The sequence below is a fragment of the Microcaecilia unicolor genome, chromosome 3 (assembly GCF_901765095.1).
Source record: "Microcaecilia unicolor chromosome 3, aMicUni1.1, whole genome shotgun sequence".
NCBI lineage: Eukaryota > Metazoa > Chordata > Amphibia > Gymnophiona > Siphonopidae > Microcaecilia > Microcaecilia unicolor.
In genome coordinates, this window is record NC_044033.1 from 517505686 (window position 1) to 517520442 (window position 14757).

The window sequence follows — 14757 nt, forward strand, 5'->3', positions numbered from 1 at the left end:
TATTTTGTACCAGGGGCAATGGAGGGTTACGTGACTTGCCCAGAGTCACAAGGAGCTGCAGTGGGAATCAAACTCAGTTCCCCAGGATCAAAGTCCACTGCACTAACCACTAGGCTACTCATCCAGGGGTTGGTTCTTGCTTATTTTTTCAAATTATGATTTTGAAGAGGCATGTCAGGGGCAGAGAATGGGCAAATTTTGTACTATCAAAATATACTAATTTGCACTGGATGAAAGAGTTTGAAATATTCAACAATAATACCGTTCTATAATTAAGAAGGAAAAAAGGCCTCACAGAGCTCCTAGATTATGACCATCTATCGGAGCTTAAAACGGATCTATACAGGTCCTCTGTTCATCATTGGCCAAAAACCCTCTATGGTGTGTGGTATTTTAATGTCCGCGGTGGTGGGACTGGCTAGGCACAGGCACGATCAAGACAGAATCAAAGACCGATTCCAAAGCAGTCCCACCACCAAGACCCTGAAGCAGCTAGACGAAACGCTGGCCATCGTTGGCTTGGGGAGAGGGGAGTGAAAGAACGAGTCGGAATTGTGGAATTTCCTAAGTGCTGGCAGTTTGAAAGATAAGTGTTCTTTCGAACCCTATATATTCATTGTGTTACCGTGTAGAGCAGTTTGTTATAGTGTAAACACCGAGAGTGTAACCTGAGATTAAGCACTGCATTCGACACTTGTATCACTGTGTGAAGGACATTAAAATACCACATACCAAAGAGGGTTTTTGGCCAATGATGAACAGAGGACCTGTATAGATCCGTTTTAAGCTCCGATAGATGGTCATAATCTAGGAGCTCTGTGAGGCCTTTTTTTCCTTCTTAATTATAGAACGGTATTATTGTTGAATATTTCAAACTCTTTCATCCAGTGGAAATTAGTGTATTTTGATAGTTCAAGATTTGCCCATTCTCCGCCCCTGACATGCCTCTTCAAAATCATAATTTGAAAAAATATTTACCGCGCAGTTAGCACGCGGTAATGCAAAACCTATGACCTGACCCTTTAGCTCATCTTGTATTAGGCCAGTTTGGGCTGCATTAGCTGTGCATTAGAAGAAATAGGACACCTAAAATACAAATGCAATTAAACTTGTACTCATATAGGGAGTCTTTTGCTAAGCTGCGGTAGCATTTTTAGCATCTGCTAATGGTTAGCACACGCTAAACGCTAGAGATGTCCATATATTCCTATGAGTGCCTCTAGCGTTTAGTGCGTGCTAATCATTATCTTGCACTAAAAACGCTACCACAACTTAGTAAAAGACCCCCGGAGAATGTTTAAGGGGGGTTTGGACAGATTCCTGAAGGAAAAGTCCATTGAACATTATTAAATATATATATATATATTTTTTTTGGGGGGGGGGAGGGGTTGGCCACTGTCAGAGACAGGATGCTGGGCTTGATGGACCCTTGGTCTTTTCCCAGTATGGCGGTGCTTATGTGCTTATATGCTTTTATAGTGCTCCTAGATCAGAAGTCCTTTATGGGGGGTCTTTTTATACAGCATTTTCTGTGTGGAAAAAGGACATAACGCAGGGTGTGCTTTGTAAGTTTTGCATATATGCATGCTACCCATGTGCTTACAAAAAATAAAATTATTTTTTAGCACTGGGGGTGGGTCCGGGGGTGGAGAGTGGGCATGTTTTGCGCCAATCAGTTAGTGCTGATGCACTGCTGTTCACTAACCAATTATCGCATGGTTAGCACATGAGCCCTTACCACTTACCAATAGGTGGCAGTAGGAGGCTCACTTGCTAATGAGAAAAAAAGAAAAACAAAAAGGAAAGCAGCGAAAGGAAAACAGGGGTGGAAACAGGGGCGTAGCCAGACTTTGGCGGGAGGGGGGTCCAGAGCTCGAGGTGAGGGGGCACATTTTAGTCTCCCCCCACGGTGCCGCCGACCCCCCCCCCCCCCCCCGCTGACGCCACCACCACAACCACCAACTTTGACCCCCCCCCCCCCCCGCTGACGACCCTCTTAACTCCCCCTCCCGCCAACAACCCTCCCCCGCTGACGCCATCACCTACCTTTGCTGGCGGGGGACCCCAATCCCCGCCAGCCGAGGTCCTCTTCTACCCACACAGGGCTTTGTTCTGTTTCTGTGAATCTGACGTCCATTGCTGGCTGATCTGCAAGGACGTCAGATACACAGAAACAGAACGAAGCCTTGCAGATCAGCCAGCAACGGACGTCAGACTCACAGAAACAGAACGAAGCCCTGCGCGGGAAGAAGAGGACCTCGGCTGGCAGGGGTTGGGATCCTCTGCCAGCAAAGGTAGCCCACGGCGACGGCGGCAGTGGGGGAGGGTTGGCGGCAGGAGGGGGGTTGAGAGGGTCGTCGGCAGGGGGTCCAGAGACAAATCTACGGGGGCCCAGGCCCCCGTGGCTCCACGTAGCTACGCCACTGGGTGGACATGACCACAAAAAAGTCTGTTCCAAGATTAAGAATTCAACATCGAAAAATTATTTCCAAAAAGCTTCAGGTGGAGTTCACATATAATAAGACATATGTTAATCCAGCATATGCGTAGCTCAGTTTCAACAAGTATATTCCATAAGGACAAGGCCATAGTACAAATGTGCTATACAGGTAGACCCTACATAGACCGTGTTTCGACACAAAGCCTTCCTCAGGAGTCCTCCGAAAAATAAAATAAGCCAAAAATTCAAAAAAGAGCAATTATGAATGTGTACTATGAAACGGACAGAAGAACCAGAACGGCATAAAACCATTAGTGAAAATAAAGACAAAATGTTGTGTAGTGAGCAACTATAACCATGTATTGTGCAAAATGAAGTGAACCGAATGGAACAGTGGCAAATGCACTAAAGCTATAATGTAGGGTCCACCATCGGGGCATCTACCCTACTGCAGCAATCAATGTTCTTGTAACAACCTCTGATGTGCCGGCTCAGGGGCCAATGCATCAAGAACCCGGAAAAAAATGCCACAACCTCTCCCTCAAGAGGCATACAAAAACAATTGAAGATCCCAGGTGGAGACCACAGGGGCCTTCTCTATCTGGATTCCATTCAAATGATCTCCCACGAAGATAAAACATGGCTTGACCTGGAGAGGGATTAGTAAAAAGAAATGGTTACTAACTGCAATGTTCCTCAAGTACACCAATGCTTTGTAAACAGTCTACCCATCTGAATCGCTCCGCAACAGAAATTAAAATAACCTACCAAAGACTGCACCTGACGTTAGTCAATTTCTTATGAATGCAGATCTCATTAACAGCTTCCAAAAGCTTAGATACATTTTCCCAAGGCAACCGAGACTCCATGCACATAGAATCTAATTTAATACGGGGGGGGGGGGGGGGGGGGGAGAAAGAGTATCTCAGACCTCTCTGTAGCCAAAAGAATAACAAGTAATCTAGCTAGCGGTTTGAATGTACCTTCTGACTGAACACATTTAGACACAGACACTCCCCAAAACAGAAAAATAATATCCCTCCCTGAAACGCGTTGAACCACCCAGTGACAGAAAATAATGAAATCCTCAAAAATGTGTATTACAGAACAGCTCAAGGGTATGCACTTGCCAATAACATTGTCCTCCCTCGAATTTGAAGCCTAATAAATGAAAGAATTCAGGGTGGATAGCAAACTAAGGGCCCTGTTTATTTATTTATTTATTTATTTTCAGTACATTTATACCCCACATTTTCCCACTAGAGTGAGCACAATGTGGCTTACAATATTACAAAAGGTTACAATGCAAGGAGGGTAATGACACAAAAGTCAGAAGGACGGGAAAGAACATGAGGATAATTCACTTTGGCTAAATGGGCATAGGCAATATGAGGAAGGTGAAGACTGAGCGTTAATTGGGGGGATAAGCTTTCTCTAATAAAAATGTTTTTAAGGATTTCTTGAATAGCTGGTGGTCGTCAATCACTTTTAGATGTCTTGGTAGGACGTTCCAAGACTTTGGGCTGACGTAGGAGAAAGAAGATGAAAAGAGCAGTTTGGGTAATGTAGGATCGAGCAGTCTCCGAAGCATTTCTTGATGGTAGATCTATCAAATCTAGCATGTAGGCAGGGGCTTCCCCATATATTATCTTGTGAGTCAATGAGCAGATTTTGTAGGTAATATGGTCTATAATGGGGAGCCAGTGTAGTTTAAAACGAAGAGGTTGAGCATGATCAAAGCGAGATTTGCCTAATATTAGCCTTGCAGCTGTGTTTTGAGCTGTGTTTGTTTACTAAGGCATGCTAGCATTTTTAGCGTGGGCTAACCGTGCAGATGCCCGTAGGAATATTATGGGTGTATGCACGGTTAGCGCATGCTCATTTTTAGCGTGTGCTAAAAACACTAGCGCGCCTTTGTAAACAGGGCCCTAAATCTACTACTACTTCTACTACTTAACATTTCTAGAGTGCTACTAGGGTTACGCAGCGCTGTACAGTTTAACAAAGAAGGACAGTCCCTGCTCAAAGGAGCTTACAATCTAAAGGACGAAATGTCAAGTTGGGGCAGTCTAGATTTCCTGAATAGAGGTATAGTGGTTAGGTGCCGAAGGGGACATTGAAGAGGTGGGCTTTGAGCAAGGATTTGAAGATGGCCAGGGAGGGGGCCTGGTGTATTGGCTCAGGGAGTTTATTCCAAGCATGGGGTGAGGCGAGGCAGAAAGGGCAGAGCCTGGAGTTGGCGGTGGTGGAGAAGGGTACTGAAAGGAGGGATTTGTCTTGAGAGCGGAGGTTACGGGTGGGAACGTAAGGGGAGATAAGGGTAGAGAGGTAAGGAGGGGCTGCAGATTGAGTGCATTTGTAGGTTAGGAGGAGAAGCTTGAACTGTATGCGGTACCTGATCGGAAGCCAGTGAAGTGACTTGAGGAGAGGGGTGATATGAGTATATCGGTCCAGGCGGAAGATAAGACATGCAGCAGAGCTGAACGGATTGAAGGGGGGATAGATGGCTAAGTGGGAGCCCAGTGAGGAGTAGGTTGCAGTAGTCAAGGCGAGAGGTAATGAGAGAGTGGATGAGAGTTCGGGTGGTGTGCTCAGAGAGGAAAGGGCGAATTTTCCTGATGTTATAGAGGAAGAAGCGACAGGTCTTGGCCATCTGCTGGATATGCACAGAGAAAGATAGGGAGGAGTCGAAGATGACTCTGAGGTTGCGGGCAGATGAGACGGGGAGGATGAGGGTGTTATCAACTGAGATAGAGAGTGGAGAGAGAAGAGAAGTGGGTTTGGGTGGGAAGACAATAAGCTCGGTCTTGGCCATGTTCAGTTTCAGGTGGCGGTTGGACATCCAGGCAGCAATGTCGGATAAGCAGGCCGATACTTTGTCATGGGTTTCCGCAGTGATGTCTGATGTGGAGAGATAAAGCTGGGTGTCGTCAGCATAAAGATGATATTGGAAACCATGGGATGAGATCAGGGAGCCCAGGGAAGAGGTGTAGATTGAAAAAAGAAGGGGTCCAAGGACAGATCCCTGAGGAACTTCAACAGAGAGCGGGATGGGGGTGGAGGAAGAACCATGAGAATGTACTGTGAAGGTAAGGTGGGAGAGATAAGAAGAGAACCAGGAGAGGACAGAGCCCTGGAACCCAAATGAGGACAGTGTGGCAAGAAGTAAATTGTGATTGACAGTGTCAAAAGCGGCGGATACGTAGGTCGAGGAGGATGAGGGTGGAGTAGTGGCCTTTGGATTTGGCAAGGAAGAGGTCATTGCAGACTTTAGATAGCGCCGTTTCTGTCGAGTGTAAGGGGCGAAAGCCGGTTTGAAGCGGATAGAGGATGGCATGAGAGGAGAGAAAATCAAGGCAACGGCTGTAAACGGCGCGTTCAAGTATCTTGGAGAGGAAGGGTAGGAGGGAAATGGGACGGTAGTTGGAGGGATAGGTAGGGTTAAGTGATGGTTTTTTGAGGAGTGGTGTGACTACAGCATGCTTGAAGGTGTCAGGGACAGTTGCAGTGGAGAGAGAGAGGTTGAGGATATGACAGATGGGGGGGGGGGTGACAGTAGGAGAGATGGTGTTAAGTAAGTTGGTGGGGATGGGGTCAGAGGAACAGGTGGTGCATTTCGAGGAGGGAAGAAGATAGGTGGTTTCCTCTTCGGTGATATCAGGAAACGAGGAGAAGGAGGCCTGGGTTGGTTGGTTGAGGGAGTGAGTTATAGATGCCTAGATGTCTCCACTGGACCTATCTATTTAATCATATCTGCTGTCCTATAGTCCAACACATATTTGACCAAGCAAGTGACTCCAAGTGGAGGAGTGGCCTAGTGGTTAGGGTGGTGGACTTTGGTCCTGAGGAACTGAGTTTGATTCCCACTTCAGGCACAGGCAGCTCCTTGTGACTCTGGGCAAGTCACTTAACCCTCCATTGCACCATGTAAGCCGCATTGAGCCTGCCATGAGTGGGAAAGCGCAGGGTACAAATGTAACAAAAATAAAATAGATACTATTGGAGATTCTACATGGAACGTTGCTACTATTGGAGATTCTATATGGAATGTTGCTACTATTGGAGATTCTAGATGGAATGTTGGTACTATTGAGATTCTGTTGCTACTATTTCAGATTGTACATGGAATGTTGCTATTCCACTAGCAACATTCCATGTAGAAGGCTGCGCAGGCTTCTGTTTCTGTGAGTCTGACGTCCTGCACGTACGTGCAGGACGTCAGACTCACAGAAGCAGAAGCCTGCGCGGCCACATTGGTGATCTGCAAGGGCCGACTTCTACATGGAATGTTGCTAGTGGCGACTTCTACATGGAATGTTGCTATTGGAATAGCAACATTCCATGTAGAATCTCCAATAGTAGCAACAGTGGAGGAGTGGTCTAGTGGTCAGGGTGGTGGACTCTGGTCCTGGGGAACTGAGTTGGATTCCCACTTCAGGCACAGGCAGCTCCTTGTGACTCTGGGCAAGTCACTTAACCCTCCATTGCCCCATGTAAGCCACACTGAGCCTGCCATGAGTGGGAAAGTGCAGGGTACAAATGTAACAAAAAAAAAAAGCTTGGGTCAATGAAAAAAATGGCACTCTGACCTGATGAGTATGTTAAATTACGAATGAGTCCAATTCCCCAGCTCATTTTGAAATACTGGACCCCGGAGTTTCAAAAGGAAGAACTTCAGAAGGGCCTGCAGTCTACCGCCAGGATGGTTCTATGATGTGACCACTGGCCCATATCCCTTGAGAGTGTGTCAACGAAATGGCCACACATTGGGATGTAGCAAGTCACAGATAAGTGTCATTCTATATGTTTGCCAATTGCCAGTTACTCTTATTCATTTTTTATAAAATATTGAAAAATGCACAAAATACGATATGAAAATGTTAAAATATTAAAAATATGAAGAGGCAGAAGGGGGGTTTGGTCAATGATTATAGTAGTTACCAATTGGATCTTTTGTTTGACCCGATGTGAATGCACAGGGCATATTATTCTACCACAACATTACTCTAGGTGTTCATACCGGAATTGGCGAGCACCTTTACGGTACTATGCAAGCCACATTGAGCCTGCAAATAGGTAGGAAAATGTGGGATACAAATGTAACAAATAAATAAATAAATAAAGATCCGGTAATATCTGAGACCTTTTCCTCCTTTTCAACATTTTGGTGGTGAAATTCTGGGTCCACTTTTTTGTTGTATTTTGTTATTCAGAGTGGACCTTTTCAAGCCTTTTTGGATTAACTGTTCTTAGACCATCCACATATATATATATATAACATTGGACTTTAAATTTTTCCAAGATAGTACCCAATGGCTGCAGGAAAATATTAAACAGTAATGGAGATAAAGACTATCCTTGTGGGACCCCGCAGTCAGGGCACCAACTCAAGGAAAAAGTTCCATGTTTCTGAATTTATAACTTCAGGAAGACAAAAAAAACCCATAAACCAGTCCAAAGCGGTGTAGCAAGGGCGGGACGGTGGGGGCGGTCTACCCTGGGTGCACGTTGCTGGAGGGGTGCAGAGAGCAGCCGCGCGTCTGTCGGCTCCGCTGGTTCCCTGCAGGGAGCCGAGAGCGGCGCGGCTGCTCCCAGCAGTCAAGAATGCACCCGGGGAGGGGTTGATGTGCTGGGGGGGGGGTGTTGTCATGCTGTACCCGGGGGGGGGGGGGGAGTGCGCATTGGCGATCCACCCCGGGTGGCAGCCGACCTAGGATCGTCACTGCCCGTCCCACACTTTACCATAAATGCCAATATCACTTGACCTGGTCATCAAGATGTTATGATCAAACAGGTCAAAAGCACATGATAAATTACTACTACTACTACTATTTAGCATTTCTATAGCGCTACAAGGCGTACGCAGCGCTGCACAAACATAGAAGAAAGACAGTCCCTGCTCAAAGAGCTTACAATCTAATAGACAAAAAATAAAGTAAGCACTACTACTACTACTACTACTATTTAGCATTTCTATAGCGCTACAAGGCATACGCAGCGCTGTACAAACATAGAAGAAAGACAGTCCCTGCTCAAAGAGCTTACAGTCTAATAATCAAACTGTACTGCTTCTGCCCTTCGTCCCTGACTGAGCAAAGCTGTGCCATGGGCGGCAATGGAAGCTACCACAGGGGTCCTTTTACTAAGCCACGTTAGGGCCCAATGTGCACCGATTCCAAGTTACTGCCCGGCTACCGTGTGTGCCAGGCGGTAATTTCATTTTTGGTGTGCGTCCCCTATGCACGCCAGAAAAAAAAATTTATTTTGTGGCACACGGTGCAACCGGGCGGTAAAAGGCGTTTGATGCGTGTAGACCCTTACCTCCCGGTTAATGTGTGAAACCTTACTGCTCAGTCAATGGCTGGCAGTAAGGTCTGAGACCCAAAATGGACGCATGTCAATTTTTAATTTTGCCGCACGTCCATTTTTGGTCGAAATAAAAGGCATTTTTACAGGTGCGCTGAAAAATGATTCTGTGCACGGCCAAAACACGCGCCTACTCTACCACAGCCCATTTTTCAGTAAACCTTAGTAAAAGAACCCACAGTTTCTATGCTATGATTCTTCTGGAAACCAGACTGAAATGACTGTAATATATTATTATCTGATAAATAATTATCCAACTGTTTTGAAATATATAACCCGCTTTAATCTTTGTAAATAATGGAATAGATGCTATTGGGCACCAGCATTGAAAATCTGGTTTTAGATTGGCCAGTAAAGCTTACACTGTTAAATGCAATATTCAGTCCTTGATGGCACAACATGGACCGCTTAAAGACAGAACTACTATTTATGCAGCCCAGTTTAAGTGGTTATCTTATTCGGGCAAGGGCTGACTATTGGCACTCAACTGCATAATTGACAATTCCACCCCTGGAATGGCCACGTTAGCCAGTTTCAGCTCAGGCACTAACTGGTTAAGTACTACTACTACCACTACAACAAATCATTTCTACAGTGTCACAAGTCGTACGCAGCGCTTTACAATTGAACATGAAGAAAAGACAGTCCCTGCTCAAAAGAGCTTACAATCTAAATCAGGACAGACAGACAGGACAAGCAAGGGATAAGGGTAGAACAGACAGAAGGACACGTAGCAATGATTCTAAATGGAATGTTGCTACTATTGGAGATTCTGTTGCTACTATTTGAGATTCTACATGGAATGTTAATGTTGCTATTCCACTAGCAACATTCCATGTAGAAGGCTGTGCAGGCTTCTGTTTCTGTGAGTCTGACGTCCTGCACAGACTCACAGAAGCAGAAGCCTGCGCGGCCACATTGGTGATCTGCAAGGACAGGCTTCTACTACTACTACTATAAATCACTTCTGTAGCGCTACCAGTCGTACGCAGCGCTTTACAATTGAACATTGAACATAGGGAAAGGGACTATTGAAGAGAGGAAGACAAGATAAAGGTTACGAGCAGGTGACAGATCAGGAATTAAAAGCAGCATCAAACAGGTAGGCCTTTAGCCCGGATTTGAAGGCGGCCAGGGATGGAGCTTGACGTAATGGCTCAGGAAGTCTATTCCAGGCATAAGGTGCGGCGAGATAAAAGGAACGGAGTCTGGAGTTAGAAATGGAGGAGAAGGGTGCAATTAGGAGAGATTTGCTAGTGAACGAAGTTCCTGGGAAGGAGTGTAGGGAGAGATGAGGGTGGACAGGTAGTGAGGGGCAGCAGAGTGAATGCATTTATAGGTTAATAAGAGGAGCTTGAATTGTATATGGAAACGGATAGGGAGCCAGTGAAGTGACTTCAGAAGAGGGCTGATATGGGCATAGCGACTTTGGCGAAATATTAATCGTGCAGCAGATTTTTGAACAGATTGAAGAGGAGAGAGATGGCTGAGTGGAAGACCTGTGAGAAGCAAGTTGCAGTAGTCCAAGCGAGAGGTGATGAGAGTGTGGATGAGGGTTCTGGTAGCGTGCTCAGAAAGGAGAGGGCTGTGGTGGTTAAGTGCCACTGAATTTCAGTGGTTAGCCACGGAGAAGCAATTTAAGTTTACCTCTGAAGGTCTAATTTTTTTTTCTCTTATTATTTATATTTGGGTATTGTATATTATGTATACAAACCCTTGAAATATTGTATGAGAGTCTGTGTGCCTAGTGTCTATACTTTTTAAAGAATAGCATTTAATTATTTTTTTTATTTACTCAACTTTTTCACTACTGGCTCAAGAAGAGTTGCATTCAGGTAGACTGGAAGGCTCACAATTAAAGTGCGCTAACGTTTTTAGTGCATGCTAAAAATTAGCTTGTGCTAAACACACCCATATACTCCTATGAGGGTCTCTAGCATTTAGCATTAAGTGACTTGCCCAAGATCACAAGGAGAGCAGTGCATAAGTACATAAGTATTGCCATACTGGAACAGACCAAAGGTCCGTCAAGCTCAGCATCCTGTTTCCAACAGTGGTCAATCCAGGTCACAAGTACCTGGCAAGATCCCCAAAAAGTACAAAACATTTTATGCTGCTTGTCCCAGAAATAAGCAGTGAATTTTCCCAAGTCCATTTTAATAATAACTTATGGATTTTTCTTTTAGGAAGCTATTCAAAGCTTTTCTAAATCCCACTAAGCTAACTGCTTTTACTTCATTCTCTGGCAACGAATTCCAGAGTTTAATTACACTTGAGTGAAGAAACATTTTCTCCGATTCATTTTAAATTTAATACTTTGTAGCTTTTTTGTTACATTTGTACCCCGCGCTGTCCCACTCATGGCAGGCTCAATGCGCCTTACATGGAGCAATGGAGGGTTAAGTGACTTGCCCAGAGTTACAAGGAGCTGCCTGTGCCTGAAGTGGGAATCGAACTCAGTTCCCCAGGACCAAAGTCCACCACCCTAACCACTAGGCCACTAGGCCACACTAGGCTTCTTTGTGTGCCCCCTATTTTTGGAAAGAGTAAACAAGAGCTTCATGTCTACCCGTTCCACTCCACTCATTATTTTATAGACCTCTATCATATCTCCCCTCAGCCTTCTTTTCTCCAAACTGAAGAGCCCTGGCCACTTTAGCCGTTCCTCATAGGGAAGTCATCCCATCCCCTTTATCATTTTTGTTGCCATTCTCTGTACCTTTTCTAATTCTACTATATCTTTTTTGAGATGTGGTGACTAGAATTGCACACAATATTCAAGGTGCGGTCGCACCATGGAGCAATACAAAGGCATTATAATGTCCTCATTTTTGTTTTCCATTCCTTTCCTAATAATATCTAACATTATATTTGGGATTAGAACTAGGCACCTCTGGATGTCAAGACCAGTGCATTAACCACTAGGCCACTCTTCCACTCCATTCTATAATAGAACATATGCACCTAGGTTCATAATTTGTTCTTTGCCGGATGCAAAGAACAAATCATCAAGAAACTCCAAACTGCCCAAAACACAGCAGCCAGACTCATTTTTGGAAAAACGAAATATGAAAGCGCAAAAATCTCTAAGAGAAAAACTACACTGGCTCCCACTTAAAGAACGTATTACGTTCAAAATCTGCACGTTGGTTCACAAAATCACTCACGGCGAAGCCCCGGCCTACATGTCAGGCCTCATAGACTTACCAACCAGGAACAAAAAAAGGTCAGCACGCACATTCCTGAACCTTCATTACCCCAGTTGTAAAGGTCTAAAATATAAAGCAACATATGCATCCAGCTTCTCCTACAAAAACACGCAACTATGGAATGCACTACCATACGCCATAAGAACAATGCACGACATAACCAACTTCCGAAAATCGCTAAAAACCAACCTGATTAATAAGGCATACTACAATGCTACATCCTAAACACCAGACAACGAAACGCATACCAGACCTGACAAAACCAAACTCTTTATACCATCAGGTACTTCGACACAAATGAACTTTAACGCACCACCTCTTTATTTCTCTTCCCGAAAAGTAGAGGAGTGTGGTAGCCGTGTTAGTCCACTCTTAAGGTTATCAATAGAAATCAAACAAAATAAAACATGGAAAAGAAAATAAGATGATACCTTTTTTATTCGACATAACTTAATACATTTCTTGATTAGCTTTCGAAGGTTGCCCTTCTTCGTCAGATCGGAAATAAGCAAATGTGCTAGCTGACAGTGTATATAAGTGAAAACATTCAAGCATTACTATGACAGTCTGACAGGGTGGGAGGATGGGGGTGGGTAGGAGGTATGCATGGGGACATCAAAGCATATCATTGATATTCTAACAGGATGGGTGTGGATAGGTGAGGGGTGGGGTGATCAACAGAGACATACAGCTTTATGGTTTATAATGGGCTAAGAACCCCAGAAAATGAATTCTCTATACTTGACTGCTTAATCTACTCTATCGCCTATGATTTATTTATTTATTTTATTACATTTGTACCCCGCGCTTTCCCACTCATGGCAGGCTCAATGCGCCTTACATGGAGCAATGGAGGGTTAAGTGACTTGCCCAGAGTCACAAGGAGCTGCCTGTGCCTGAAGTGGGAATCAAACTCAGTTCCTCAGGACCAAAGTCCACCACCCTAACCACTAGGCCACTCCTCCACTGTTGCTACTATTTGAGATTCTACATGGAATGTTGCTATTCCACTAGCAACATTCCATGTAGAAGTCGGCCCTTGCAGATCACCAATGTGGCTGCGCAGGCTTCTGCTTCTGTGAGTCTGACGTCCTGCACGTGCCTGTGCCTGAAGTGGGAATCAAACTCAGTTCCCCAGGACCAAAGTCCACCACCCTAACCACTAGGCCACTCCTCCAATTTGTATTTGTATTTCTCATGCTGTGAATGGCGATCGCCATCACGGAACAATGTAGGCCACGTTGAGCCTGCAAATAGGGGGGGAAATGTGGGATCCAAATGCAACAAATAAATAAAAAAGCTCTTATTGAATGCCCTCTGGGCATCTAATTGGGGGTGTCCATTTAGTGAATTGCCCCCAGCAGGAGAAGATTAGAAAATTACCATTTCCCTGATTGAGATCAATGAGCTTATGTAAGTTAAGGAAACTGGGCCCTTAGAATATTCTTTACTTTTTGGCTTTCAAAGTATTAACTCTGCTTATGGGTGTGCAGGGATGTGGGGGAGGAGAAAACAGAACACATAAGGTCTTTGAAAAATTGAGGGAAAGAGAGAGTTTTTGTAAAGCTGGAAAGTGCTTACAGTTTAGTATTGCATATACTCCTCCGGGGGTGCAGCAATTTACAGTTGTTTTTCGTTTTCTTCTTGCTGGAGATAAGGATCTCCTCTGTCTCAGTTGTTCATTATCAACCAGTAAACCAGACAGGGGGGCAATTCTATAAGAGGGTACCTAGAATTGGGGGCCCACAGGGAGTACAGGAGAAGCCTATTCTAAACAGAAAAGTAGGCCCCTATATACTAGTGTAGGGTTACCATCCTGCTTATAATCGAACGAGAAAAACGCCCAAGTTCCGACCTAAATCGGGAGATGGGCGTTTTTCTCACAAAAACAAATAAAGCGGTATAATCGAAAGCCGAACTTTGGACGCTTTCAACTGCACTCCGTCGCGGATGCGGACAAAGTGGACGGGGGCGTGTCGGAGGCGTGGTGAAGGCGGAACTGGGGCGTGGTTATCACCCGAACAGAGATGGGCGCCTTTCGCCGATAATGGATGCGTTTGTAGCTAGAATTTAGGGCACTTTTCCTGGACCCTGTTTTTTTCACGAATAAGGCCCCAAAAAGTGCCCTAAATGACCAGATGACCCCCAGAGGGAGTCGGGGATGACCTCCCCTGACTCCCCCAGTGGTCACTAACCCCCTCCCACCACAAAAAAATGATGTTTCACAACTTTTTACTTTCACCCTCAAATGTCATACCCTCCTCCCAAGCAGCAGTATGCAGGTCCCTGGAGCAGTTGTTAGGGGGTGCAGTGGACGTCAGGCAGGTGGACCCAGGCCCATCCCCCCCCTACCTGTTACAATTGTGCTGCTTAATGCTACTAGTCGTCCAACCCCCCCAAACCCCCTGTACCCACATGTAGGTGCCCCCCTTCACCGCTTAGGGCTATAGTACTGGTGTAGACTTGTGGGCAGTGGGTTTTGAGGGGGATTTGGGGGGCTCAACACCCAAGGGAAGGGTGCTGTGCACCTGGGAGCTCTTTTACCTTTTTGTTTGTTTTTGTAAAAGTGCCCCCTAGGGTGCCCGGTTGGTGTCCTGGCATGTGAGGGGGACCAGTGCACTATGAATCCTGGCCCCTCCCACGAACAAATGCCTTGGATTTATTCGTTTTTGAGCTGGGCGATTTCATTTTCCATTATCGCTGAAAAACAAAAACGCCCAGCTCACAACTTGGCGAATAACA

At 45.3% G+C, this 14757-nt stretch overlaps 1 protein-coding gene across 1 annotated transcript in view; it reads left to right on the forward strand.

Moving 5' to 3' along the window:
* Positions 1-14757, forward strand: part of GRIK2 (glutamate ionotropic receptor kainate type subunit 2) — a 989144-nt gene that overhangs the window by 520998 nt on the left and 453389 nt on the right. The window lies entirely within an intron of this gene.